Source organism: Mercenaria mercenaria, chromosome 7, assembly GCF_021730395.1.
Source record: "Mercenaria mercenaria strain notata chromosome 7, MADL_Memer_1, whole genome shotgun sequence".
Classification (NCBI taxonomy): domain Eukaryota; kingdom Metazoa; phylum Mollusca; class Bivalvia; order Venerida; family Veneridae; genus Mercenaria; species Mercenaria mercenaria.
The window spans coordinates 79,575,678-79,603,337 of record NC_069367.1 but is presented as its reverse complement, the minus strand read 5'-3'; the positions used below and the strand labels follow the sequence as shown (position 1 = coordinate 79,603,337).

The 27,660-nt window shown below is 35.4% G+C and overlaps 1 long non-coding RNA gene across 2 annotated transcripts in view; it reads right to left on the bottom strand.

The window, feature by feature from the left end:
• Positions 1 to 24,577, bottom strand: part of LOC128558687 (uncharacterized) — a 33,894-nt gene extending 9,317 nt beyond the window's left edge. For both annotated transcript variants that reach the window (XR_008371820.1, XR_008371819.1), the window contains exons 1-5: positions 24,471 to 24,577; positions 15,099 to 15,378; positions 14,356 to 14,503; positions 10,582 to 11,832; positions 6,312 to 6,652 (exon numbers count right to left, since the gene is read on the bottom strand). This is a non-coding gene — a long non-coding RNA (uncharacterized LOC128558687). The remainder of the gene's footprint in view (positions 1 to 6,311; positions 6,653 to 10,581; positions 11,833 to 14,355; positions 14,504 to 15,098; positions 15,379 to 24,470) is intronic.
• Positions 24,578 to 27,660: the final 3,083 nt, after the last annotated feature.

Below are 27,660 nucleotides of genomic sequence, written 5' to 3'. Positions count from 1 at the left end.
AATTAAACTTTCAGAGACATTGTCTATAGGTACATTTTGTCTTTTGGATCTTGTCCATCTATACACACTATACAGACAACGACTTTAACATGCAGTTGTTTTCTTTCAGATCTTTTCAGGTCTAGATGCTATGAGCATCAGACGCTATTATGACCCGAGAGCATGAACATGAATCTTCATTAGTTGAACAAACTACGCTAGCATGTATATCAGAAATAACCGTTAGGTAAGTGTTATTGGTATCAAAGACAATTTATAAAATTTTGTAAGCCTATTCTTATTTTCTATTCCTATTCTGAACCAACAATTTTAGCAACCTAAAGTCAGATACATTTTTTGCGTAATATTATAGTACACACAAGCAATGTTGGTTACCAACCAGTAACGAAAAGTAAATTAATTGCAGTGCCATAATACAGAAGACATATAAGTATTGCTACAGAAATGAATGGCAAGGACAAACATTGAAATGCCGTTTACTTGCAAAATTTATTTTAATTGTTAGAAACAAAACAAAAGTGTCAAGTGCAACAGTGTATAATGTTGAATGTTCAGTTCTTTATATTATGTATCGTTTATTTTGCATTACATTGCAATATATTACACAAATTACCAGTGTTACTTTTTATTGCAGAGACCACGAGTTTAACAGAAGGAAAGGAAGCGTACCAAAGTATGGAACATTAAGAAAATTGAATGATATATCAAGAGGTGTTCGACCAGTTAAGTCACATTACAGAGTTGACGAGTCCACTAAGACTATATTTTGAGCGAACTCACAAATTAAAATACAGCGCAACAGTTTTGCTGTAAACAGTGGATTGAAATTGATAAACTATAACAAGAAAATGTTTGGCTGCGATTAAATCCGTCTTCTCTGAAAATGAACAAACATACCGTAAAAACTCGAATATATCATGCTAGCATGTATATTACGCACCCCCATCTTGTAACAAAATCTTGGGAAAAGTGCTTACATTGGAATATATCACGCACTGAAAAATCAGTCAAAAACGTTGTTTACAAAGTCGAAAGTGGCCATTAGCGGCATGCGTAAAAACGATTTCTCGTGAAAATCGCAATAGCTGCATAATCAGTTACAGACAACAGTGACAATCACTGACAGACAAATTCTTTCTAAAGTATTTGAGAACTTTCTCAAGCTGTCAACACTTTAGTACACTTTAACAGACGTGCGAACAAACATCTCATAATTATGGGCACATCAAACGAGAAAATCTAATTAGCGTGTTTGTTTAACAATGTACGAGCTGCTGTATTGATCAGTAATAATTTGCTGGAAATAAAGAAATAACAAATGATTGGTTTTAATTGCAATTTATTTGAGCATCCTTGAAAGATAATGATTTTAATGATCAAACACCTACAACCAGGAACCGCGAAATTTTGTATTTTGCCTAATTATTAAACTGACACATTATCAGTTGCTCTGGATATGTACGATACTTATTAATTAAATTTACAAATACAAAAAATTTAAACTCACAAATAAAATCAACTTTACCATATATCATCAGAGGTTCTGTTCCGTACGTGTTTTGAGACCCGCCCAATAAAACGCTCTTCAACAGGAGATTAAAAAAGCACGGCCCAAAATGTAAACACATGACATTTGACAAAATTGTCCAATTTTTGCCGATAATTTCGGGTTTTCAAGCTGGAAAAAAATGTCTGAAGCCCTACCATGGTATATATTACGCATCCCTTTGAGAAAATGAAAAAAAAAACAGTAAAAAACCTGTGTCATATATTCGAGTTTTTACGGTAATTATGATGTTTTCTGTTGATTGCCACCACAAAAAATGCCAACTCCACTGTTTTCAATTTTGCCATAATAAAGTTGCTTGTGTCCAAGATCACATCTTTTTGGATACCGTGCAACTTGGGTTTTGCTTTGGCCGAAGTTGTTTGTGGTACTTCTTCTTTCTGTTTAAAACCATTCAATTTTCCAATCAGAAACTTTAAACGACAAAATTAAGCATGTGATAAAATGATGGGAACTACATTCATGTATCAGCAGATGTTACACTGTAACATAGATGAGTTAAACATTTTATCTCAGTTTTACTCTCATTGTACATCGTCCATGTGTTTTAGTGTTAGTATCGAAATATTTAGTTTTGACACACTGTAGTATGACTTATAAGATATTCAAAGACGGCAATTTAGGTTTCAGAAACAGTATGAACTATGCCGCATGTCCTTAAATGGGTATTTTACATGTATCTTATCACCAACACTCAATAGCCTTGTTTCGTATTATGATCATGTTATATCGACACAAGACTGCGCAGTGGATGAACAACTACTATAACTTCTAATGAGTTCAAAACATTTTGCATCATAATCATATCTTAAGACTGGGATATATTTTTGTACATTTAATCTAGAAATGAAACATAACGTATGCATTTATGTCATTATGTTATTACATCACTGTTGAATATAAATGTGTTGTTTTTTCTATCAAAACTACATGTACTAATATTTTACGAAAAATAGTTTTTATGAACAAATCATGTTTGTTGTTTCATGTGACGACAAATGCGTTGAAGCACAAAACTGTGAACGGGATTTCTTTTCGCTAATACCACATTCCAGTGGAGAATTCACATCGCTGTCACAGTTTTGCGTTTTTGCCTGAAAATTAAATTGAACAAGGAAATACAATACTGTAGATTTCAGTTCGATTGAAATTAAAACATAAGTTTGCTATATATTAGTTCGATTATAATATTTCTTTTATGTAAAATATCTTAAACAAATTTTCTTCAATTATAAATACAGGTCAATGGAGATGGGAACTTAGAATTGGGACTAAGAATTGAGTCAAGAACTTATCAGATTAACCGCTTAGCATTAAGTAATTTCTTGGGCAAGATACACACAAGGCTAGTGCACGCCATAGCAAAACATCGACCATATTATTTCACTGATTGTCCAAAATCACAAAAAGCTAAAAATAAGTCTCTGTTTTGTGCCCAAACGTCGTTATACGTGATTAGAAATAGAATTATAAAATTTCGCGCTATCTGCTGCAACTTTGAGGAAATGTTTTATTTGTCTCTTCAACCAGTTGCACAATAAACATTCTCTGAGAGTTGGACACTATTTTTTTCCAAAAAAAGTTTGCAACAGAAATTGCCTGAAGTACAAGTTTGCAACAAAAACTAGCTTAAACAAGATTTATTTGGGTATAGCACTATCCCGAAAACATGCAGAGCCAAACGTTTATAGAATTCTTCACAATTAGTTGTTTTGTCTCATTTAAGGGCCCCAAAACAGGCTAGTTTGATCATTAGAATGTTAAAAACGGCAGGAAACAACATAATTTAAATTTCAAAACATGGACATGACCATTTTATAATTTCAATAACTTCGAGAAATCTACAACGCTGAAACGCAAAACCGAGTGTGATGTAGACATAGAACTGATGCATGCAATGCTGAAACGCAAAACTGAGTGTGACGTAGACATAGAACTGACGCATGCACATATCCATAGAGTTCAAAATACCACAGAAACCCATTTACCCGATAAAAAAACAAGCGAACACGCGATGATTTCAGAAAATATTCGCCATTTTGTAAGTTTGCAACCATTTTGCTCGCTTGAACCAAGTGTGCAACCACCTCACGTCCTGCCCCTTGAAAAAGTCGTACTGACTTATGTGCAGGGCCATAAAACACGTTTTGATCTTTACAAACTAATTAGCTCAGTTATGATTCAGCACAGTGATGTCATAAAAGAATGACAAAGTATGATGTCATAATGATGTGACATCACACAAAAGTTAAGCTCCCAACACTTGGGTCAAATAACAAAAGTTGATGATTCTGTTGATAAATAGTTTGCGAGCTGTTAGATTGTTAGTTTATAAATACTTCTCAAAATTATGTTAAAACAAGAGAACCATGATGGTCCTGAATCGCTCACCTCTTCCCACATGACCAAGTTTTGAGTATGACGTCGTTTTTTCTATTATTTGACATAGTGACCTAGTTTTTGAGTTCATGTGACCCAGTTTTGAACTTGACCTAGATATTATCAAGATAAAAATTCAGACCAATTTTCATGCAGATCCATTGAAAAATATGGTCTCTAGGTTTCTCTATTATTTGACCTATTGACCTAGTTTTCGAAGGTATGTGACCCTGTTTTGAACTTTATCTAGATATCATCAAGGTGAACATTCTCACTAATTTTCATGAAGATCTCATGAAAAATATGGCCTCTAGAGAGGTCACAAGGTTTTTCTATTTTTATACCTACTGGCCTAGTTTTTGACCGCACATGACCCAGTTTCGAAACTGACCTAGATATCATCAAGGTGAACATTCAGATAAATTTTCATGGAGATCCATTGAAAAATATGGCCTCTAGAGAGGTCAAAAGATATTAATAATTTTAGACCTACTGACCTAGTTTTTGACCGCAGTTGACTCAGTTTCAAACTTGACCTAGATATCATCAAGATGAACATTCAGACCAACTTTCATACAGATCCCATGAAAAGTATGGCCTCTAGAGAGGTCACGAGGTTTTTCTATTAATTGACCTACTGACCTAGTTTTTTATGGCACGTGACCCAGTTTCAAACTTGACCTAGATATCATCAAGGTGAACATTCTGACCAATTTTTATAGAGATCCATTCACAAGTATGGCCTCTAGAGAGGTCACAAGGTTTTTCTATTTTTAGACCTACTGACCTAGTTTTTGATCGCACATGACCCTGTTTCGAACTTGACCTAGATATCATCAAGATGAACATTCAGACCAATTTTCATACAGATCCAATGAAAAATATGGCCTCTAGAGAGGTCACAAGGTTTTTCTATTATTTGACCTACTGACCTAGTTTTTGATGGCACGTGACCCACTTTCGAACTTGACCTAGATATCATCAAGATGAACATTCAGATTAATTTTCATACAGATCCCATGAAAAATATGGCCTCTAGAGAGGTCAAAAGGTTTTTCTATTATTTGACCTACTGACCTAGTTTTTGATAGCACGTGACCCACTTTCGAACTTGACCTAGATATCATCAAGGTGAACGTTCTGACCAATTTTCATGAAGATGTCATGAAATATATGGCCTCTAGAGAGGTCACAAGGTTTTTCTATTTTTAGACCTACTGACCTAGATTTTGACCGCACGTGACCCAGTTTCGAACTTGACCTAGATATCACCAAGATGAACATTCAGACCAACTTTCATACAGATCCCATGAAAAATATGGTCTTTAGAGAGGTCACAAGGTTTTTCTATTAATTGACCTACTGACCTAGTTTTTGACGGCACGTGAACGATTTTCGAACTTGACCTAGATATCATCAAGGTGAACGTTCTGACCAATTTTCATGAAGATCTTGTGAAATATATGGCCTCTAGAGAGGTCACAAGGTTTTTCTATTTTTAGACCTACTGACCTAGTTTTTGAAGGCACGTGACCCAGTTTCGAACTTGACCTAGATATCTTCAAGATGAACATTCTGACTAACTTTCATAAAGATCCCATGAAAAATGTGACCTCTGGAGTGGTCACAAGGTTTTTCTATTTTTAGACCTACTGACCTAGTTTTTGACCGCACATGACCCAGTTTCGAACTTGACCTAGATATCATCAAGATGAACATTCTGACCAACTTTCATGAAGATCCCATGAAAAATGTGACCTCTAGAGTGGTCACAAGGTTTTTCTATTTTTAGACCTACTGACCTAGTTTTTGACCGCACGTGACCCAGTTTCGAACTTGACCTAGATATCATCAAGATAAACATTCTGACCAACTTTCATAAAGATCCCATGAAAAATGTGACCTCTAGAGTGGTCACAAGCAAAAGTTTACGGACGGACGCACGGACGGACGACGGACACCGCGCGATCACAAAAGCTCACCTTGTCACTTTGTGACAGGTGAGCTAAAAACTAGTTTCTATAAGTTCGGTTGGCTATGCAACACTTTTTAACCACGGGGGTAAATTGTAACAGCATGTGATCCGAATGACGTATTACGCTGAAAATGTAATATTGTAAAATGCAAATAATTTGCGTTGTTAGAATCGAAATAATTTGTGTTGTTAGAATCGAAATAATAAGCATATTTCAATAATTTTATCAGTTAATAAAATATGGACAGTCGTTTGGATGCAAATAATTAAATCACTTGTGCTATGCACTTGTGATTTAATTATGATGCATCCAAACTCCTGCCCATATTTTATAAACTGATAAAATATTGGAACAGATTTATTATTTCTTAAGTAAGAAGTAATATTTACCTATGTTTGCAGACATGGCTTCAATTTTGGGTCCAACAATGGGCTTCCCACACTGTAGGTGCTGGTCTTCAGGACGGTATTGCTGTTGAACTAGGTGTTTAGCTGGAATATCCAGGAATCGGGCTGGAATAGCTATTTGGTGTTGGGCCCGAATACCCTTATGGTGTCAGGCTGGAACATCTATTTGGTGTTGGGCCAGAATACCTTTTGGTGCCTGGGATACCAGCGGAGAAAATGGTGTTGGTGTTTTACTGAAGACACAGACAGGACAGAGGCAACATATATCTGACACATTTCTCTGCATGGTACTCTGGAGTGGAACAATCGGGAACCCTGCACACCTGAAGTATAATAATAATACAGTCAAACCTGTGTTAAGCAGTCAACAAAGGGTACAACACAATCTGGCTGCTTAAGACAGGTGGCTGCTTAATTGATATTAGAACAGAAAGTCAACTTAAAAGTAAGCTGACTGGCTCCTTAAGTCAAGTGACTTCTTGATATAGGTTGCTGGTAAGGCAAGTTCAACTGTAAACATGTATCTTTATCAATCAAGGCTGCAGAACAGATTTTTCTTCATAATGAATGACATTATACCAAATAACCAAACTGGTGAATAATATAGTAGTGGCAACTTGACCGCAATGGTTGACCTTAGGCTGATTATTCATATCGATTATTTCATTGTAGAAATAAGGGGTGCTTAGGGTGACCCAGTTTATATTGTCGGAATCTCACGACTCTCTGACCAGTTCATATCTAGGTGTGAAGAAAACCTTGAAAAGAATAAGACAGAAATTTTTCTTTTACGGTGTGCGTGATGCTGTGGAGAAGTGGTGTTGAAAATGTAGTGTATGTGCATCTAGAACAAGAGCTGTCACAGGAGACAGCGCGCTTGACTATTTCGATGCTGGATAGTGAAACTGGGCACATCTGAGGAAACTAGAGCTGTCACTGGAGTGTTTAATGACTCCAACTGTGGATGAAGATATTGCACAATAGCCTGTGTCTATGTCAAAAATATCAACTTAAAGTAATAAGAGAGGTAAAGATAAAATGTATCAGAACACTATATAAGTATATCCTAAGCAAAAAGGGGCATAATTCATTAAATATTGATGTCAGAGTTATGCAGCTTGTGTCATACAGTGTGGGTGATGATGTTGAACAACTATTTTAAGTTTGAATCAAATCCATTCAGTAATAACAGACAGAGTGAAAGTGCATCAAAACTTTAACCTAAAATTCTAAGTAAAAAGAGGGAATAATTAATGAAAAATTGGTGCCAGAGTTATGCACCTTGCGTCATATGGTGTGGGTGATGATGTTGAACAACTATTTTAAGTTTGAATCAAATCTATTCAGTAATAACAGAGATAGAGTGAAAGTGCATAAAACTTTAACCTGAAATTCTAAGTAAAAAGGGGAATAATTCATGAAAAATTGTGCCAGAGTTATGTCTCTTGTGTCATATGATGTGGGTGATGATGTTGAACAACTATTTTAAGTTTGAATCAAATCCATTCAGTAATAACAGAGATAGAGGGAAAGTGCACCAAAACTTTAACCTGAAATTCTAAGTAAAAAGGGGGAATAACTCATGAAAAAATGGTGCCAGAGTTATGCACTTTGTGTTATATGATGTGGGTGATGATGCTGAACAACTATTTTAAGTTTGAATCAAATCCATTCAGTAATAACAGAGATAGAGGGAAAGTGCACCAAAACTTTAACCTGAAATTCTAAGTAAAAAGGGGGAATAATTCATGAAAAAATGGTGCCAGAGTTATGCACTTTGTGTCATATGATGTGGGTGATGATGCTGAACAACTATTTTAAGTTTGAATCAAATCCATTCAGTAATAACAGACAGAGTGAAAGTGCATCAAAACTTTAACCTAAAATTCTAAGTAAAAAGAGGGAATAATTAATGAAAAATTGGTGCCAGAGTTATGCACCTTGCGTCATATGGTGTGGGTGATGATGTTGAACAACTATTTTAAGTTTGAATCAAATCCATTCAGTAATAACAGAGATAGAGTGAAAGTGCATAAAACTTTAACCTGAAATTCTAAGTAAAAAGGGGAATAATTCATGAAAAATTGTGCCTGAGTTATGTCTCTTGTGTCATATGATGTGGCTGATGATACTGAACAACTATTTTAAGTTTGAATCAAATCCATTCAGTAATAACAGAGATAGAGGGAAAGTGCACCAAAACTTTAACCTGAAATTCTAAGTAAAAAGGGGGAATAATTCATGAAAAAATGGTGCCAGAGTTATGCACTTTGTGTCATATGATGTGGGTGATGATGCTGAACAACTATTTTAAGTTTGAATCAAATCCATTCAGTAATAACAGAGATAGAGGGAAAGTGCACCAAAACTTTAACCTGAAATTCTAAGTAAAAAGGGGGAATAATTCATGAAAAAATGGTGCCAGAGTTATGCACTTTGTGTCATATGATGTGGGTGATGATGCTGAACAACTATTTTAAGTTTGAATCAAATCCATTCAGTAATAACAGAGATAGAGTGAAAGTGCATCAAAACTTTAACCTGAAAATCTAAGTGAAAAGGGGGGATAATTCATGAAATATTGGTGCCAGAGTTATGTCAGATGATGTGGATGATGATGTGGAATAAGTATTTCAAGTTTGAATCAAATCCATCAAGTAATTACAGAGATAAGTTGAAAAAAGAGAAAGTGCACCAAAACTTTAACCAAGGTGGGGACGCGGAAAGACGCCGACGCCGACGCTGGGGCGAGTAGGATAGCTCTCCTTATACTTCGTATAGTCGAGCTAAAAATGCCAAAAACTAAATTTAAGGCCCCTATGAAACAGTTCACCTCTGGTGCTAAATGGGAAGGAGTAGCTATAGATTTTGTAGGCCCACCTGTAAACTGCGAACAATAATCAGTATTTAATGGTAGTATCAGATTATTTTACGAAATGGACAGAGGCAGAGCTCATTACTGAATTTTAGCAACAGTTACAGTCGCTAACACGTTAACTGAACAAGAGGGCCATGATGGCCCTGTACTGCTCACCTGACCTTTTGACCTAAAGATCATCAAGATAGTTTCATTATGATATGGTCATAAATGTGGCCTCTAAAGTGTTAACTTTTTCTTTGATTTGACCTGGTGACCTAGTTTTTGACCCCACATGACCCAGATTCAAACTTGACCTAAAGATCATCAAGATTAACATTCTAAGTTTCAGGAAGATACAGTCATAAATGTGGCCTCTTAGAGTGTTAACAAGCTTTTCCTTTCATTTGACCTGGTGACCTAGTTTTTGACTCCACCTGACCCAGATTTGAACTTGACCTATAGATCACCAAGATTAACATTCTGACCAAGTTTCATTAAGATATGGTCATAAATGTGGCCTCTAGAGTGTTAACTAGCTTTTCCTTTGATTTGACCTTGTGACCTACTTTTTGACCCTACATGACCCAGATTCAAACTGGACTTTAAGATCATCATGATTAACAGTCTGACCAAGTTTCATGAAGATATAGTCATAAATGTGGCCTCTATAGTGTTAAAAAGCTTTTCCTTTGATTTGCCCTGATGACCTAGATTTTGACCCTAGATGACCCAATATCAAAATCATCCAAGATTTTATTCAGGGTAACATTCTGACCAAGTTTCATTAAGATTAGGTCAAAATTGTGACCTCTAGAGTGTTAAGTTTTTCCTTTGATTTGACCTGGTGACCTAGTTTTTAACCCTAGATGACCCAATATCAAACTTTTTTTTCCAAGATTTCATTAAGGGTAACATTCTGACCAAGTTTCATTAAGATTGGGTCAAAATTTTGACCTCTAGAGTGTTAACAAGCTTTTCCTTCGATTTGACCAGGTGACCTAGTTTCTGACCCCAGATGACCCAATATCGAACTCGTCCAAGATTTTATTGGGGGTAACATTCTGACCAAGTTTCATTAAGATTGGGTCAAAATTGTGACCTCTAGAGTGTTAACAGTCAAATTGTTGACGACTGACGACGGACACAGGGGGATCACAAAAGCTCACCAAAAATGTATTTTCAAGGTTTGGCATACCCCTTCCTATTCATACCGATCAAGGAGCGCAATTTCAGTCAAATTTGTTTCAAGAGTTATGTAAACTTCTAGGTATTCTAGAAATACCCCATTTCGACCGCCGAGTTCAGGTTTTATTGTGCGTGTAAACAGAAGTATTCTCGACATGCTAACAGTATTTGTGTCCGAGCACGGAAATGACTGGGACAAGTATGTACCTTTATGTTTAATGGCCCATTGTAGTTCTATACATGAAGCCATTGGTGTCACACCTGCAACTATGGTCTTTGGCTCTGAAATAAGGCTCCCAATTGACCTTGTCTTTGGACAGCCTGAATTAGAAAATGCTGAAACGAAACTAAAATATGGTTCTAATTATATAAATGCCTTGGAAAGTAGAATAGTAGAAATACATGAATATGCTAGGAACAAGCTTAAAGTCTCTAGTGAGGTCATGAAAAAGAAATATGACCTCGATACTAACTTTCAACAGTATGATGTAGGTGATCAGGTGTGGTATTATAACCCACAAAGGAAAGTCAGCCAAGTAGTCGGCCAAGTAGTAAATTCACGAGACTGTGGAAGGGTCCCTATACAGTCTTAACAAAAATTAGTAGCATTTTGTACCGTATTCAAGGGTTACGTCAGAAACCTCGTGTAGTACATCATGACAAGCTAAAACCATATGTCTGCAGAGCATAGCAAGGTTGTGTTATACAGTTAATGTAACAAACTGATAACAGCTTGTCCTTTTTTTAGTTTTCATGAATCTATTTGAAGTTGCAACATTATGCAGAAAAACATAAGTTATGTGCAAAATTACTATTCATTCTACAGCCATCCTGTGTCAAAAGAGGGTATAACTCATGTAATACTTGTGTCATACTTATGGCCCTTGTATAAAATGATGTGGCTGATGATGGATGTGGTCAAAATGCACAAAAAATAACCTGAAATTCTAAGTAAAAAAGGGGCATGATTCTATTAATATTGGTGCCAGAGTTATGAACCTTGTGTCAAATGGGTGATGATGTGGAACAACCATTTTAAGTTTGAATCAAATCTATTTAATAAAAACTGAGATAGAGTGAAAGTGCACAGTAACTTTAACCTGAAATTCTAAGTAAACGGGTAGAGGTAATTCATCAAATATTGGTCAAGAGTTATGGCCCGTGTGCCAGATGATGTGGGTGATGATGAGGATTAATTTTTAAGTTTGAAGCAAATCCATCATGTGCATCAAAACTTTAACTAAAGTATAAACGTGGAAGGACGGCAAAATATAGCTATGTAAAGCTAAAAATGTCACTGAAAATGGTGCCTATATAGAACATATTTACAAAACTTACATTCTGGTATTGATGATACAGTTGACAGTGATGGTGGGAAAGAATGTGGATCCTGAAGGTGTTGAAACCCCTACTGCATACTAATAGTGGAACCAGCCAGTGTTGGGGAAATTGTCATTTCTGATGGTTGTAAAGATAAAGGAAATACTGTTAATCCTGTAGGTGGTGATGCTCACCCATCAGTAACAACACCTGTTGGTGGTGTAAAGAAGCCAGTAGTATCATTGGCTGTATGGGTAACATGGGTAACAAGAGCTGTCCGCAAAACAGCCCACTCCACTATCTGGTGATATGGCAGTTAAACTAACCTAAGTATAACACCTTGGTGGCCTTGACCTTGAATATAATGGGCCCAGCCCCTGCACAGATTTTGTTTGTATGCTGGACAATGTTAATGTGAACTTACAGTAAGATATAAGCAATAGTAAAGATATGACAGAAAACCAAATTTTGCCAAAAAACTTTAACCTTAAAAATAACCCAAGTATAACACCTTGGTGACCTTGACTTTGGGTATAATGGGCCCAGCCCCTGCACATACTTTGTTTGCATGCTAATAATTGTAATGTGAAGTTTCTTTAATAAATAAGCAATAGTAACAAAGAAAAACAAAGGTTGCTGAAAAACTTTAACCAAGAAAGCTCATTCCGATGCCGGGGCGAGTAGAAAAGCACCCCTATTCTCCGAATAGTGGAGCTAAAAATACAGTTTGGTTCCTTGCAGCATAATGTGCCACTTGGGCTAGGTACCAAAGTACATTCTGCAGAGCTGGAAAACTGGTTCAACTGATAAACAAACTGATCATAGAAATTATTAAATATCATAACTGCAAATGTCTGTCAAGTAATGTCACATACAACACCATCTCAATTTTTCATATATATTGCAATAAGTCCCTGACATTTTATTATTTACAAGGCAGTCTGAAAGACAGCTAAGTCCCCCGCCATTGTTACGGATAGTGAAAGGGTAAACCTTTGACCTTGAGCTATGACTTTGACCTTGAACTGACATGGCTGACTCATGAATTCTGCACACCGTCTTGATGAGGTGATCATTTGACCCAAGTTTCATGAAAATCCTTCAAGGAGTTTAGGAGACAGAGAGTTCAAACCTTTGACCTTGAGTTGTGACCTTGAGTTGAAATAGCTGAATCATGAGTTCTCTATAAGGTGATCATTTGCCCGAAGTATGATGAAAATCCTTCAAGGGGTTTAGGAGATACAGAGTGAACACAAAATGGAAGGCTCAAACCATTGATCCTAAGTTGTGACCTTGACCTTGAGCCAACATGACTGACTCAAGAGTTCTGCACATCATCTTGATAAGGTAATCATTTGACCCAAGTTTCATGAAAATCCTTCAAGGGGTTTAGAAGGTACGGAGCAGACACAAAATGGAAAGCTCAAAACCTTTGATCCTAAGTTGTAACCTTGACCAGCCACGGCTGCCTCAAAGTTCTACACATAGTCTTGATGGGGTGATTGTTTGACCCAGGTTTCATATGAATCCTTCAAGGGGATTAGAAAATACAGAGCGGACACAAAATGGAAGGCTCAAACCTTTGACCCCGAGTTGTGACCTTGAACTTGAACCAACATGGCTGACTCATGAGTTCTGCACATCGTCTTGATAAGGTAATCATTTGACCCAAATTTCATGAAATCCTTCAAGGGGTTTAGTAGATACAGAGCAAAATGGAAAGCTCGAACCTTTGACCTTAAGTTGTGACCTTGACCTTGGGCCGCCACAGCTGACTCATAAGCTCTGCACACTGTCTTGATGAGGCAATCATTTGACCAAAGTTTTATAAAATTCCTTCAAGGGATTTAGGAGATACAGAGCGGATACAAAATAGAAGGCTAAAACCTATGACCTTGAGCTGTGACCTTGACCTTGAGCCAACATGGCTGACTCATGAGTTCTGCACATCGACTTGATATGGTAATCATTTGAACCAAGTTTCATGAAAATCCTTCAAGGGGTTAAGGAGATACAGAGCAAAATGGAAGGCTCAAACCTTTGACCCTAAGTTGTGACCTTGACCTTGGGCTGCCACAGCTGACTCATAAGCTCTGCACATTGTCATGATAAGGCAATCATTTGACTCAAGTTTTATAAAATTCCTTCAAGGGCTTTAGGTGATACAGAGCGGACACGAAACAGAAGGCTAAAACCTATGACCTTGAGCTGTGACCTTGACCTTGAGCCAACATGGCTGACTCATGAGTTCTGCACATCGTCTTGAGGTGATCATTTGACCCAAGTTTCATGAAAATCCTTCAAGGGGTTAAGGAGATATGGAGCAGACATGAAAGTGTTATGGACGAACGGACTGACAGCAGGACAGATGGAGACAATTCCTATAACCCATCCAACACTCGTGGCAGGGGATGAAAAAGGCCGATATTTCTTATTACATCATAATATGTCAATCTTGACTACATGTTCAATTGACTAAATGAGAAACATAAACTTGTCATTACACATGTAAGCACACTTCTGAAACAATTGAAGATACTATTCTTTAAGTAAACATGACTTTTATAAAAATATTATCTCATTGCCAATTGAAAAGTTTTACCAAGTTTGTAGTTACAATTAATGTTTATAAGAAAGTAGTTCTGGAATTATTTTAATTACAATATCATAGGAATTTTTGCGGTCTCTGTGTTGGTACTGTAGTAATGAGCAGAAGTCCTGGTCCCTTTGTTGTTAGGGGAGATGGTGTGGGGCTACAGGATACCTTACCAGCCGACAGTTTGATGGCAAGTTCACATGTGGTGGGCATCTGAAATGAAACATAAAATTACATATGGTACGGGAGATAAGACCTTGCAACATTATGGAAGTTACTTGGTCCAAATCAGTTAATGTAACTTTACACAAGTTTATTTCTCTGTGGCCAAATACTACATACAATTTGCCAACAACATATGCCAAAGAAAAGTGGGGGTTCATTTTCTTTTCTGTCTACTAAAACATATTAAAAAAGATTGTTTTCAAAATTTACCAACCAATTCAACATGGGCTAAAAGGATGAACTTTAAAAATTCCTAATAGTTACAGAGGCTGCAACTTTAAGTTCAGATATTTGTAAATTTAGGAATATTCCGAAGATTTTGTTCACTCTCCTAGTTTCCATTGAACACATTTCAAATTTATTTCAGCAATTTGTTTATTCAGATGACTACAAAATTTCAAACAGATTCAAAACAAAAATACGCAATATAAATGTATGTCACTTACAAAATTTAATGAAACATGTAACAAAAACAGAATGAAAGTTGTGTTAAAATGCAAGTATATTTTCCTAAAAAGGTCTTATTCATTATAGTGTCACCCCGCTTGACTTATGAGACACCTTAATTGTGCGTACCAATTACCTCCCAACTCCTACCACTATGCCAGGCGCTAGGCGGATAGAAGTCGGTAACCATTCATTTAACTAGCTCGCTGTTCACGAACAGGCCTTTTCAGAATGAGTCCCATGACAAACACTCCCCTGACAAACGCTCTCCATGGGGCTCGAACCTTCGACCTCCCGATCCCGAGGTGGACGCCTTAACCACTGGGCCTGTGACCTATATTGTCATCAACACACTCAGAAGTCCATTCCCATTTCTCAGTGCAGTTTGTACTTATGACCTTTGAACTCCCAGAATTCTAAAAATAAAATGCATTATCATACAATATGCCATAAAAACAAAATATTTATCCACAACGAGCATTTTTGGGGATGTTTCAATATAATACTATGAGCAAAATTTTGTAATTGACAAAGTGGTCGAATGTATCATCAGTCAACATTTGTACAGTACAAGGCACACATTTTAAAGAAAAAAAACAACAAAAAACTTAATTAATTAAAATATTTAAGAACAGAGGATGGGACGTAATAAATAAGAAGGCACCATTTCTTTGATATTTCTTTACATAAACTGAAAAATAAAGCATTTAATTATGAAAATAGGCCACTCAAAGCTAAATCTGCGGTTCTAGTGCCAGTGCCCGCAGTGCGCATTGTTTGCAGTATTTAGTAATACGACATGTGCGCATATGTCACCCACAACTTCCGTTTTGTTGAAATTTTGATGCATCTGCTGATTTACGATAAAACCGTGATGCCACACAGAGTGTTCAAAAGATTACATTAATAATTACATGTAAAATAGTGATAATTCGGTGTCTGTGCTGATATCTCTCGCAGGATTCTGAAAGGAGCTCATCAAGAAACAACATGTGGTATGATCAGTCAGAGGTATAACTGTTTTAAGTTATGTAACCTATTTCAGTTACTTTTTCAAGCATTTTATAACCTGTTTTAGTTATAAAAATATAGTTAACTTAGATAAGTTATTCAAAAAAATTATTTTTGCTGTTCTCACAAAGTGGCCTTTAAAGTGTAATTAGTAGCAAACTCTGGTTAATTAAATTCTCTTTTAGTCTGATCTTGACCTGATAAGCATAATGGGATGTTAAGAGTTTTATAGCTTTAAAACTTCTGTGTAAAACTTTATCAGCCTTGCATAAAAAATTTTACTGCATAGCTGGAAAGATAAAAGTTCAAGGATTCAGGAAATAATTGCATTAGTCTCATTCACAATGAGGAATTGGCACAGGAGGGCTTTGTAATATTTTATGATAGATGAAATGATAGACTGGAAGCTCTAGAAATTGTGAGAAATGCAGTAAACATGTGAATGAATACAGAATATATATTTTGTAAATTGTTTGGTGATGCTAATTGTTGATTTATTATGGGCTTATCAGGGATTTACCTAAGGTTTAACAGCTAATTATCAACACCACTCTCCTACTAGCCAGTGTATTGCTATTGTAAATACTGCCTAGAGTTAAGCTGCAGTTTATTTGTTTACCTTGAACAGACCACTTGACTCTTTAAACTGCCATAACTTGAAACAGTTACACTCCTGACTGATAATAAATAATTAGCACCAATTATCTCTATCTATCTATCTATTTATACTGCAGCACTCCTCTTTGCGAGTATTATGTCAGCTGCGCGCCTGTACAAGAAGTTCAAAAGCAGATTCGATAGGAGGATTACAGTTGATAGTGTTAATTAAAGCGCTGAAAGCACAGAAAGGTTGAAACCTTTCGAAAAAAATGTGGTTCTGGTAAGAAGTTAGTTCAGTAACATTAAATTTGCACAGGGCGCCTTTCAATATTTAGACGTTCAACATGTCCCTTTGTCAAGTTTAACTGAATGACAGCCATTTACATAGCAAAAAATTCAACCTTATTTTATTGAGGTGTAACGTAGGAAAACTCTCAAACACGTAATATATTGGTTTACCGTAATTTAAACTGCGCCAGGAATTACTTCCCCTACACATAGCACAGACTATTCTATCGTAATTTAATCAAATATCATGAACAATACAGCGCACTAGTAAAAAAAAAAAGCGGCCATTATTTAACGCACTTGTACCGCCGAATGCATGTAGACTAGATTTTAAACCGCTTTTATATGAACTCATAACTTAATGAAATAAATTTTAATTTAACACAACCAATAAATGCTGGTTGCACTCATCAGTTATATTCATATGCACACTACACAGACAATACCTTAGTAAAGGGCAGCATTTTTTTTTTATAAAATCCGACCATGATAATACCTTGCGTCTAAAATCATTTTTTATAATAAAGAAAATTGGACAGTTTCGTGTTGTGATGCAAAAGCAAATGCATGTAAATTTCACTTTCAAAGTGAGGACAGGTCTTCCCTAATTTCAGTAAGACAGCATGTTCAATGGATGTGTAAAATAGGTTTTCTTTGTCCGTTGTTGGTATTTACCTATCACATTTTAGTCACTTCCACCGTGAACTTGTAAAATCTTCCACAAGATATTTTGCGGAAAGGTCTACCGGGAAATTTATAAAAACTTCGATAAAACATCGGACTATATGAATTGTCAAAATCGTAAAATATTAAAGTCCGACGTTTACTTATCGAACTAGTAAGAAGTGTGTATATAACCTTCACTTTCACAGGGGCTGGTATTTAAGGCATGAAGGTAGTTATTCACCGGATATGCCACCACGGTCTACTCGAATTTAGTCCATATAAATAGATTTTTCCCGACTAGTAAAACCTATTTTCATGTCAAATATCAGCTTTATTTATGCTTGTTTGTAAGAAGAATGTCTGCTGATGTTTAAAGCTACGTTATATGCTTCAAAAAGTTAGTCGAAGCTGTTTGGTAAAGTTAAAGTGAAGTTTGTATTTCCTGCTGTCTACCTATACCATATTTGCGTTTCCAAACAATGTTTATTCAGCAGAAACTACAAACTCATTGTGTACATAAATGCGCTTCCCTTGTTTCCAAATTGCGCTTATCATTCAAGAAAGATAAAACATACAAAAGTGTCATTGTGGTCCTACTGCTTGCCAGGGTATCAAATGCCATTCTCTAAGTAATCAGATCTCCAATAGTTCAACTCCAATATTATTTATGTTTGTAATGTGTCAAGTTTTTTTTTCTATAATTGTAAGTTGAAGCATATTTCCAAGAATTGCTAAATTGTGGTGATAAATTAATAAATCAAAAGAATTATCAAGGGTAAATTAGAAGGATATAAAAATAATATTGTAAAATCAGAAGACTACAGGCAATGCACATCGTACAGTATCAGAATGCACTTACTGCAGGCACAACACACAGAAAAGTTCAACTCCAAACCCTCAACACCTCAAAAGTTAAACACCAAGATCATTCTCCAAGTAATCAGATCGCCAAGATTTTAAATTTGCTCACCTCCCATTACTGTTTGCTAGGTTTCAAGTTTTGTTTTTTCGACGTGCCGTATTAAGCACAATTTTATGACCTCGTATGACCTTATGCCACCTGAATAATGTACCAATCAGGTTGCTTGGTAAGGTATTCTCAGTATTTTCAGCCATAATGAGAGATTTTGTAAGAGTCGCGCTGATTGGGGGAAAGGCTGAAAATGCTTCACTCTGAGTCATGTGTGACACTGAGTGAAATGACAACGCGTTCGTCATCTATAACCTCTGTAAGTACAGCACCATCGGGTTGTCGTACCACTTGAACAGGTGTTCGTAACCAAATATCCATCCGCTCATCTGGACATATTTCTGTTATGTTAAGTTTTCTTATTAAGTTTTTTCTGTGTTGTTATATTAAGTTTTCTTGTTAAGTTATTTCTGTTTTGTTAAATTTCCTTTCCTTAAGTTTTGTTTTTACAAAAAGGTTATTTGTTTTATACAGTCATTAACTCTTACCCTGCATTATAGCAACAATTTCTAACCAGTGCATTACTAACCTGCAACAACATGTCCGATACTGTTACCATCTTTTAAGCACCAAAGGCTCAATGTGAGCTTTTGTGATTATTTGGTGTCTGTCGTGTGTCCCTTCACAATTTCTTAACACAGTCTTCTTCAGAACTACTGTTCTCATTTCACAGACTTCACAGAGGCCCCTTTCAAAATTGCCAACAGATTTAAAATACAGGTTTCTGCCCATATATAACTTGTGCTTCAGTTACATCACACTGACCATCTTTTTTAAAGATATTTCTTGTTTTGTACAGTTGCTAAATTGTGAGGCTTAATAGATAAATTAAACGAGAATTATGATTTGTTCTAGCAGGATTGGCATATAAGTGAGCACTGTTCTAGAAAGGTTCAGAATTCAAAAGCTACACATGTATACCATCTTGGATGTACCTCCGTGTGTCGGTCTTTGGATTACAATATGTTATAGCGTTTGGAAAACTAAAGAACAAATCAACAGTTGGCAGCAGGCAACAACAAATAATACACATTCTTGACCTCATCAATACTACTTTCTATGTTCACCAGTCTATTGTACATATAATGTTTGAGTGAATGTTTTCTTGACAAATCGTTATGTATTAAAAAATAAGGCTACTTATTAAGAAGAGCCATTTTGTCGACTTTCACAAATCAAAAACACAATTTTCAGATATATAGAATAATGTTTTGACAAATAAGAATCTTATTCTTAACTTAGTCTATAAGCTAGAAGACATACTTTAAAAAGTATTTCTATGTAGCTAGGTTCAAAGTATCGAGTAGAATAGAAAAATCTAATTCTTTTTCAAAATTTAACACGATATCACATAATACACCAACTTTCACAATTCTTGGAGCAAAGGTTGTATAATTCTACACATTTCTGTGAAATCAACTTCTTGTTTAGCCGACCCTAGAAATAAAATGTACTGATGTCACGACTTAAGTAATCGGGACACCAAAACATTAAAAATGTTGCAACCCTACTTCTTTAATTCATGGGTTGTTGTCTTTAAACTCCGCTACCTTGTTAAAAATGTTTGTACAAACGATCGACCCTGCTTAAACAACAGTAGAAGTCAGTGGGGTCCATCAAGCTAGAAACTAGACCTGTATCTACCCCAAGATCCTGCTGTTTCGACTTCCATGCAGTTTTGAGATAAGAAAAAAGAACTATACACATGAAAATCGTCGGAGAAGACGCAACCCATACACATTTAACCCTTTGTCATGTATTTGCAGAATATATTTTAAATATTTGTTTTCTCAGAAACTATATTCCAAGTGATTGCAAAGTATTTGCATCAGACTTTCGCAAACAGTCTGCAAAACGTATCACACTGAAGCAAAGGGTTTGCAAATAAACACTTAGATAAATTACAGACTGCAAAGGTTTTGCAAATAAATACTTTATTAAATTAGCAGACAGCAAAGCATCTGCAAACAAACACTTAGCTCATTTACTTAGCAAAGGTATTGCAAATAAACACTTTGTACAGAAATGAAAGAGCAAAGCATTTGCAAATAGTTAACATAGATGAATTTGCTTTCCTAGCTGGTAGACTCTAGGTACAGGAAGTAATTAACCATTCTGTTTTCTGATTGGTCTATATTCAAATGGCAGGATTTTTGAAAATATTGTGAGGAAATGTTTACATATCAGTTAGTAGAAATATTTTGGTGATGCAAACTTGTGTTAAACAGATTATATAATATTCTAATTATTTTTTTCTGGATATAAACTTTGTTGAATAAGGATAATGCAATACCATGTTGTTAAGCAATAAGACTTCCAAGAACCAGAGAATATTGCAGCATGTAGAAAGGTAATGTTAATCAAAACACTTTTTACTCAAGCAATTGTTGAAACTTACATTATTACATGATTTTAGTTATTGTTACTGAATGATCACTGAAATGATTGACTTTTAATATTTATTTAAACTGCAAAATTTTAATGGTTTTGTGAATTTACATCTGTTTTTCAGATATTAAACAAAATCCTTTTCTTTGAACCTCAGAAATTCATTTTATGCTGTTTGTTACGTATTTGCGAATACTTTGCATATTATTTGCATGCAAGTTGCAAATACTTTGCTATCACTTTGCGATTACTTTGCTATCAGTTTGCGATTTATTTGCCGAAGTTTCAGCTGCGAATTCTAAATTGTTTGCGAAGTATTTGCATTCTGTGTGCGTTGTGTATATTTGCAAAAGCTTTGCAGAATAGTTGCACGTTTCGTTCCATTTCTACTCCTCTGCGGAATATATTCAGCAATCATGTGCTGCAACTGTTCTGCAAAGGTTATGGCAAATATTTGGCAAAGATAAAAAGTATATTCTGCAAAGGCCTTGTTTTTGCATGGGAAATGCCCCCTTGCTATGCTTTGATTCAATTTTGCTTTAAAAAAATCAAACAGTTTAATTTATCGGGGACACATATGTAGGCCAACATTGAGAAACTTCAGATCAGGCAAACACCCACATTTGATATTCTAAGATAAGATTTATTAATTGAGTCGGAAAGACAATTACAAGTAACATAAGCTCTGATGAGATTTTTAACCGACTATAAATTCTTGTTATGTACTGCTTTGATTCTATTTTGCTTATTAATCTATTTTAAAAACTGTAGCTTTTACTCTGTTTTATTAACGTTTATCAAAATGACAACTTTCATGTGAATTTTTCGATTCAACAACAATTAAAATACAAATCCAGAACTGATGTAATGTTGTTAAAAGTCATAGTAAAGTACCACCCGTACGAAAAAGTACGCCCATACTTTAGGCGGAAACCACCCAGAAAAATAAGGCGGTTTCCATCTTATGTTGCTATTAAGCGTAATATCAGCCTTAGGGAGACCTTAGGGAGAATAGGGCTCGAAATATGCAAATTTTTTCCTGTTAGTAAGGCGGAAACCACCTAAATTGGCGTAAAAATGTTTAAGCAGGAAAAAATTCCGTCTAAGGATATTCTCTGCTTAGGCGGAAAAAAATACCCAGAAAAGCTTAACCGGAATAAAATCCGCCTTATGTAAAACATTAAAAAAGTACCCTTAGTATTTATCTTGAGCATGAAGCTTTTCACATTTCACTAGATTCATTTTGCTTTGCCAAATACAATTCATTAATAAGACTGTGAGCTTTGATTTTACAAATATATCAGCAGTGGCTTAATGATAGAATTATTGAAGAAAATGCACAACAATACTGACATTTCTTGAAAGATTTAAAAAGAATTAAACCTGAGTCCACTAAATAAGCATGGACATGTCATGAACTACTGATTATTATACTGAAATTATCATTAATGTGTGTTGCCAGTGCCATACTTTTGTGATAAATGTCTATAATTATGGCAATTATTATGATACTAAGATAATAACAATTAAATACTAACTTAGAATTGAAATCTTATTTAAATTGTTTGCTACTTTGTAAATGCTATACATTATACATGTACTTTTGAAATGTAAGTAGTTAACAGATAGTGATTTGGTTAAAATAGGAAGATGTTCATTAAATCCTCTATACTTTAATTTGCTATTTCTTAAGGATTACAGAAGTAAATTATTTAAATTCTAACTTACCACAAATATATAATGTACTCCTTAGTCTAGTCTACCTAACTAACAACATCCCATGTATAAATGCCTACAGAAAGTGCTTTCTCTCTAAACAGGAGTGACAACATCTGGATGTAGTGAACTCACTGGACCCTTACAGTGATCCTATTTCAAATTAATTGATATACAATTACCACCTTCCGAAATTCCGCCTTATCTTTGTAAAGCCATTTTTTCTAAGTTCAAAATTTCCCCTTATTTTATTTGAGAATTCCGCCTAGTGAGAATGCACCTTTTTTTGAAAAGCATTAACCAGAATTTAAGAAAAATTCCGCCTTCCTGTTAGGCGTAATTTTTAGAATAATCCATGTCCGCCTATAGTCCGCCTTTGAATATCAGTTTTAGCAGGATTACGCCCTTAATACGCTTTAATTCAGAGCGGATTCCGCCTTAGTTTTTCGTACGGGCACTTATATCTAAATATATTCAGGATTTGCAAGGAATGTCAATTATTTATCTTGTAAGTACTAAAATTGGTTGTTACATTAAATATCGAGACAAATATATATGTAAGTTAACCAGACATGCACATGCAGCACGACCATTTGCTTAACTTTTAACTGTAGCTTTCCGTGCTAAAGTGGACTATTATAGCAATTAATATACTATAGTTATAATTATTTATAAAAAGGAAATCTTAAACAAATATTTTGACTCAATTTTACATAAATCTTACAAAGATATTAAGACGATAAAATAAAATAAAATGTTAAATAATAAATAATATGAATTGGTCATTATAAAAGCTGTACAAATAAAGGGAAGTAATTCAGAAAGCAAATCTATTTTTAAATGAAATAAAGCAGTTTATCATTTGGCTTACTCCTACACAGTGATCTCCCTTGTCATTCAAATCAGGACAGGTAGAAAGACTCGCATGCAGATCTATATCCTATACAACTAATAAAAATGATTAAGATCATATGCTGTTTTATTATTGACGAGTGCATTATGTATTAAGGCTAAACTAGAGAAATCTTTATCATACGTTTTGAACTATTTTTTCACGCCATATTTTCGTGCGCTTCGGTCACGTCTGGATTTTTTCTGAAGGGTTTTAAAGGAATACACCTTCGCTTTTCACAACTTAGCCATGCTCGATGGATCAACAGACTTAAAAACATAATTTTAATACGAAATGACGCATTCTTTAACCTTATTGTATTTACATATGTATGAAAATATCAACCGACTGTAGAACAATGTTCAGAAAACAGTTTATATCAATAAGAATATCTGTCAATTAGCCCGAAAAAAATGGGCAAAAGCCTTACAGCGGATTAATCTGTCATTCAGTGAAAATGGTTAGTCTGATATTTTTGCAAGCTCTGGAATACGGTAATTATAGGTCTCAACCTAAAAACAAGAAGGATTTACAGATAAAAGCAGTTTAAAAACAGCTAGGTCTATCATGTTAAGCATTGTGTGCAAGTTTGATCACACCCTGCTTAAACTGGTTCAGGGTGGAGGCTTGCACAGGTTGTACTGTAAGGGAATTCCAAAGCACTATGGTGGCTTGAAAGAAAGAGTACTTATAAATAGTAATTACAGGGAGTGAGGATCTGAGTATAGGAGTGGGGATGCATCTTGTTAGACGGGATGGGGGAGGCTGACATAGGGAGGGAGTGGTACAGCAACCAAACCATTCACTATTTTGTAGAACATAAGGAGACGTGAATCAGATCTCCTATCACCACTCCATCCGCACTCCATCTCTATATTACCTTCACGATTCCGGAAAGAGGGGCTGCATGAAGGGGCCACTGCCCTGGACAGTTCAGCGCCTTTAAAAAACTCAGTTCAGCGCCTTTAAAAACTCACCAGTTTTAAAAAGCTGTTACATGTCTTCGTTTTGATGCATTTGCAACATCGTGCGAGTGTACTGCATTTGACGATTATTTACATTTATTTCTTTACAAATGGCATTCTTATTTAAAGGGGGACAACTCATTTTTAGTAAAACAGTAAAACATGTATTGGACAGATTTAAGGTGCATGTCAAGATGCTGTTATCTGTTAAATCTAATACGTTATTATTCTGATTCATAGATCTAGTAAAATTTTAAACTAATCATAAAAAGATTACCAAAGATATATTCTGTAAACAATGGAATGGAGAAAAAACAACAACATGAATTTCTGTCAAAAGCTGAATTTTTTGTCTATGTGCCCCGATTATGATAAGCCACTGGGTTAGTTGTTTACTGGACATGCATGATGAAGTCATATGTTCACGAGTGTAGACTACAGTAAACACGAAATCCCCGTAATTCACGTGCAGAACTTAAACACGAAATCCCCGTAATTCACGTGCAGAACTAATCAATTCTCCTAAACATTTAAAACAAATATTTCACATATCATCCATCTAAATGTAACATTTAACTGTTACAGCTGTAACTTTTTTCATAAGTGTAATATGTTTACAGCGTTTTCATAGAATATTAATGTAGATCTAGATACATTCATTCAGAAATAAAGGTACTACTTTTCGCGGCGAATTGATTGTGAGGTTCGGTTTGGGTTACATTACAGGTGCGTATACTATATAGTCTTTGCTAAACTACAATAAAAACACAAACACCGTATGCAAGGCCAGACGAACGTTTAATTGATAAATGTTGCAGCCGGAAGTACAAACTATTAAATCAATTACCATGAATGGCACATTATAATAAAACAATACACATATCATTATTGTCTTACAAAGGCAAAAGTCTCTTCAATTTCAGTCACAAATTAATACGAATCAAATGCTGCAAAAAACATGCTTAATTTAAGCCTTGCTAATCTGTATATCCATATGATAGCATACCCCCAAGTCAAATGAAATAAACAATTTTAACCAATTATGCGCAAAACAAAAATCCGCTTAAATTTGACTCGCATTGCAACCCGGCTCGCCCAGGAAAAACCAGCTTACTGGAAACCTGTGTCCGTTTGTCAGTGCCAGTTTGCTAATGTTGGACCTCATTTTATTTGCGCGGACGTATGCTACCATGCATAAATCATGTAAAAAACACACATCCATAATACATGCCCAAATTATTAAAGTTAAGATGAACTTTTTCATTGTCAACAAATTTGGTGTAGAAATGTGTAGGCCTATAACACGAAAAATAATAAATGTTGGATATTAAAAACATTACAAGGAGAATATACAATTTATGCATTATATATATATATATAAAAAAAAATTGTATCAAAAATTTTACAAGCTTCTGCACATTATCTGGTTATTTATAAGGATATGTAAACAAGCTTGTGCCATTGATCACTTTCAGTGTTCTACAATCTTATGAATTTATATAATAAAAGACTCATTACCACTCAAAATTTTTTTTAGGCGAATCCTTTTTGAAAACAAAATGATTTATACGAAGTTCTCTGTGTGAAATCGTCTGGTAGAATGACCACTTACATATTATATTCTACACATTGTCATAATGTCTCGATTCAATAAACACGACTGACCAATTTCACCCTGTTGAATACGTAACGCGATAGACAATAATTTCACGCTATTACTATCGAAACGCGTGAAATTTTTAGTCTTTGCTAAACTACAATAAAAACACAAACACCGTATGCAAGGCCAGACGAACGTTTAGAATACCGAAAAGTACGGGCTTGATCGTGATTGTGCAAACAAAACTGATGGAATTATAAACCCAACTGCTTTGACACTTGTAGCCTACTGTCTAAAGAATCGGCAACATAGCCATCTTTACTGCTATCTGCTTTCCAACGACCGTGTCGTTTCAAACAACGATCATTTACACCTGCGTTAGCAGCGGTTGTTACGCCTCCGGACCTTAAAGAATGTAAGCCCAAATTTAAATCTCCGGCAACTTCTTTCAATCTGTGAATCAATGTTTCTCTTGCCCGTGTGTAACTTAAACATTTATCTTTGTAAATTAAAAAACTGCTACCTTTTGACCTTACGCCTGGCCGAAATAAAAATTTCGAACTTTTAACAGTTTGTTTCGATACGCTTAAATATCTCCGTAGCATTACATAAGGACATGCTAAAGACACCCCTTTGGCAATTACTACTTCTTTGCCTAAGCGATATTGGTCAGTCTTGCTTCTTTCAATTTTTAATGAAAAATAATCTTCATGAAAAGTAATGTCATTACAACGAAGATTTCTTATCTCGTCATACCTTAAAAATGCGGCATAACCAAGAACAATCATGCAAAGATCTCTAATAACAAATATGTCCTCACTACTTGCATACTTTACACATAGTTCAGTTATTATTTCTGAGGAAACGGGTTCCTTTTTGTTGACTGGTTTAGAATGCAGACGCTTTGAAGTTTCCAGCAAGTTTTTTTATAAACATATTGTCTGTAGGATCCGGCAGATTTCGAAGTGTATGAGCCCATTTAATTGCGTAAACCGTAGATGAAACAACGGCATAGGAACACTTTTATCTAATAACTCAGTTAAATACATGGAAATAAGTATTGGTGAGGCTGGAACACTATTACCTCCCTTTGATTTGATATAATTCTCCCATTTAATTAAATAAGAATAATACTTTTTCACAGTACTGTCACTTTTAGAGTTTACAAGAAAATCTGCCATCTTCCGTGCTGTGTCTGTGAAAGAACTGTCTAAAACGCCTGTCTTCTGCACTTCCGTCTCTATGCATTGTGCCAGATTTAAGCCTGAAGAAAACATCACAAATATAGCAATATGCAAATCTTATTCAAATCTTATAGCAATCAAACTAAAACTCAACGGGCTCCCATCGAAAATACCGTTTCTGCCACAACCCCGCTTTGTAAGAACTCCGGGCTGAAATTCAAAAACATCTTTAATGAAACTTGCTCGTGTTCCCGAAGGAAACAGGCTAGGCCAGAAAGGTGCTGAATGCCAACAAGGTACAATGCATTTGACCTGCTTTATTTTACTGATGCACCGCACAATCAATCTTGGAGGTGGAACCAACCAATTGTTTTCGCCTACCCAATTGTGTTCAAAAGCGTCTATTCCGGAAGTTCCA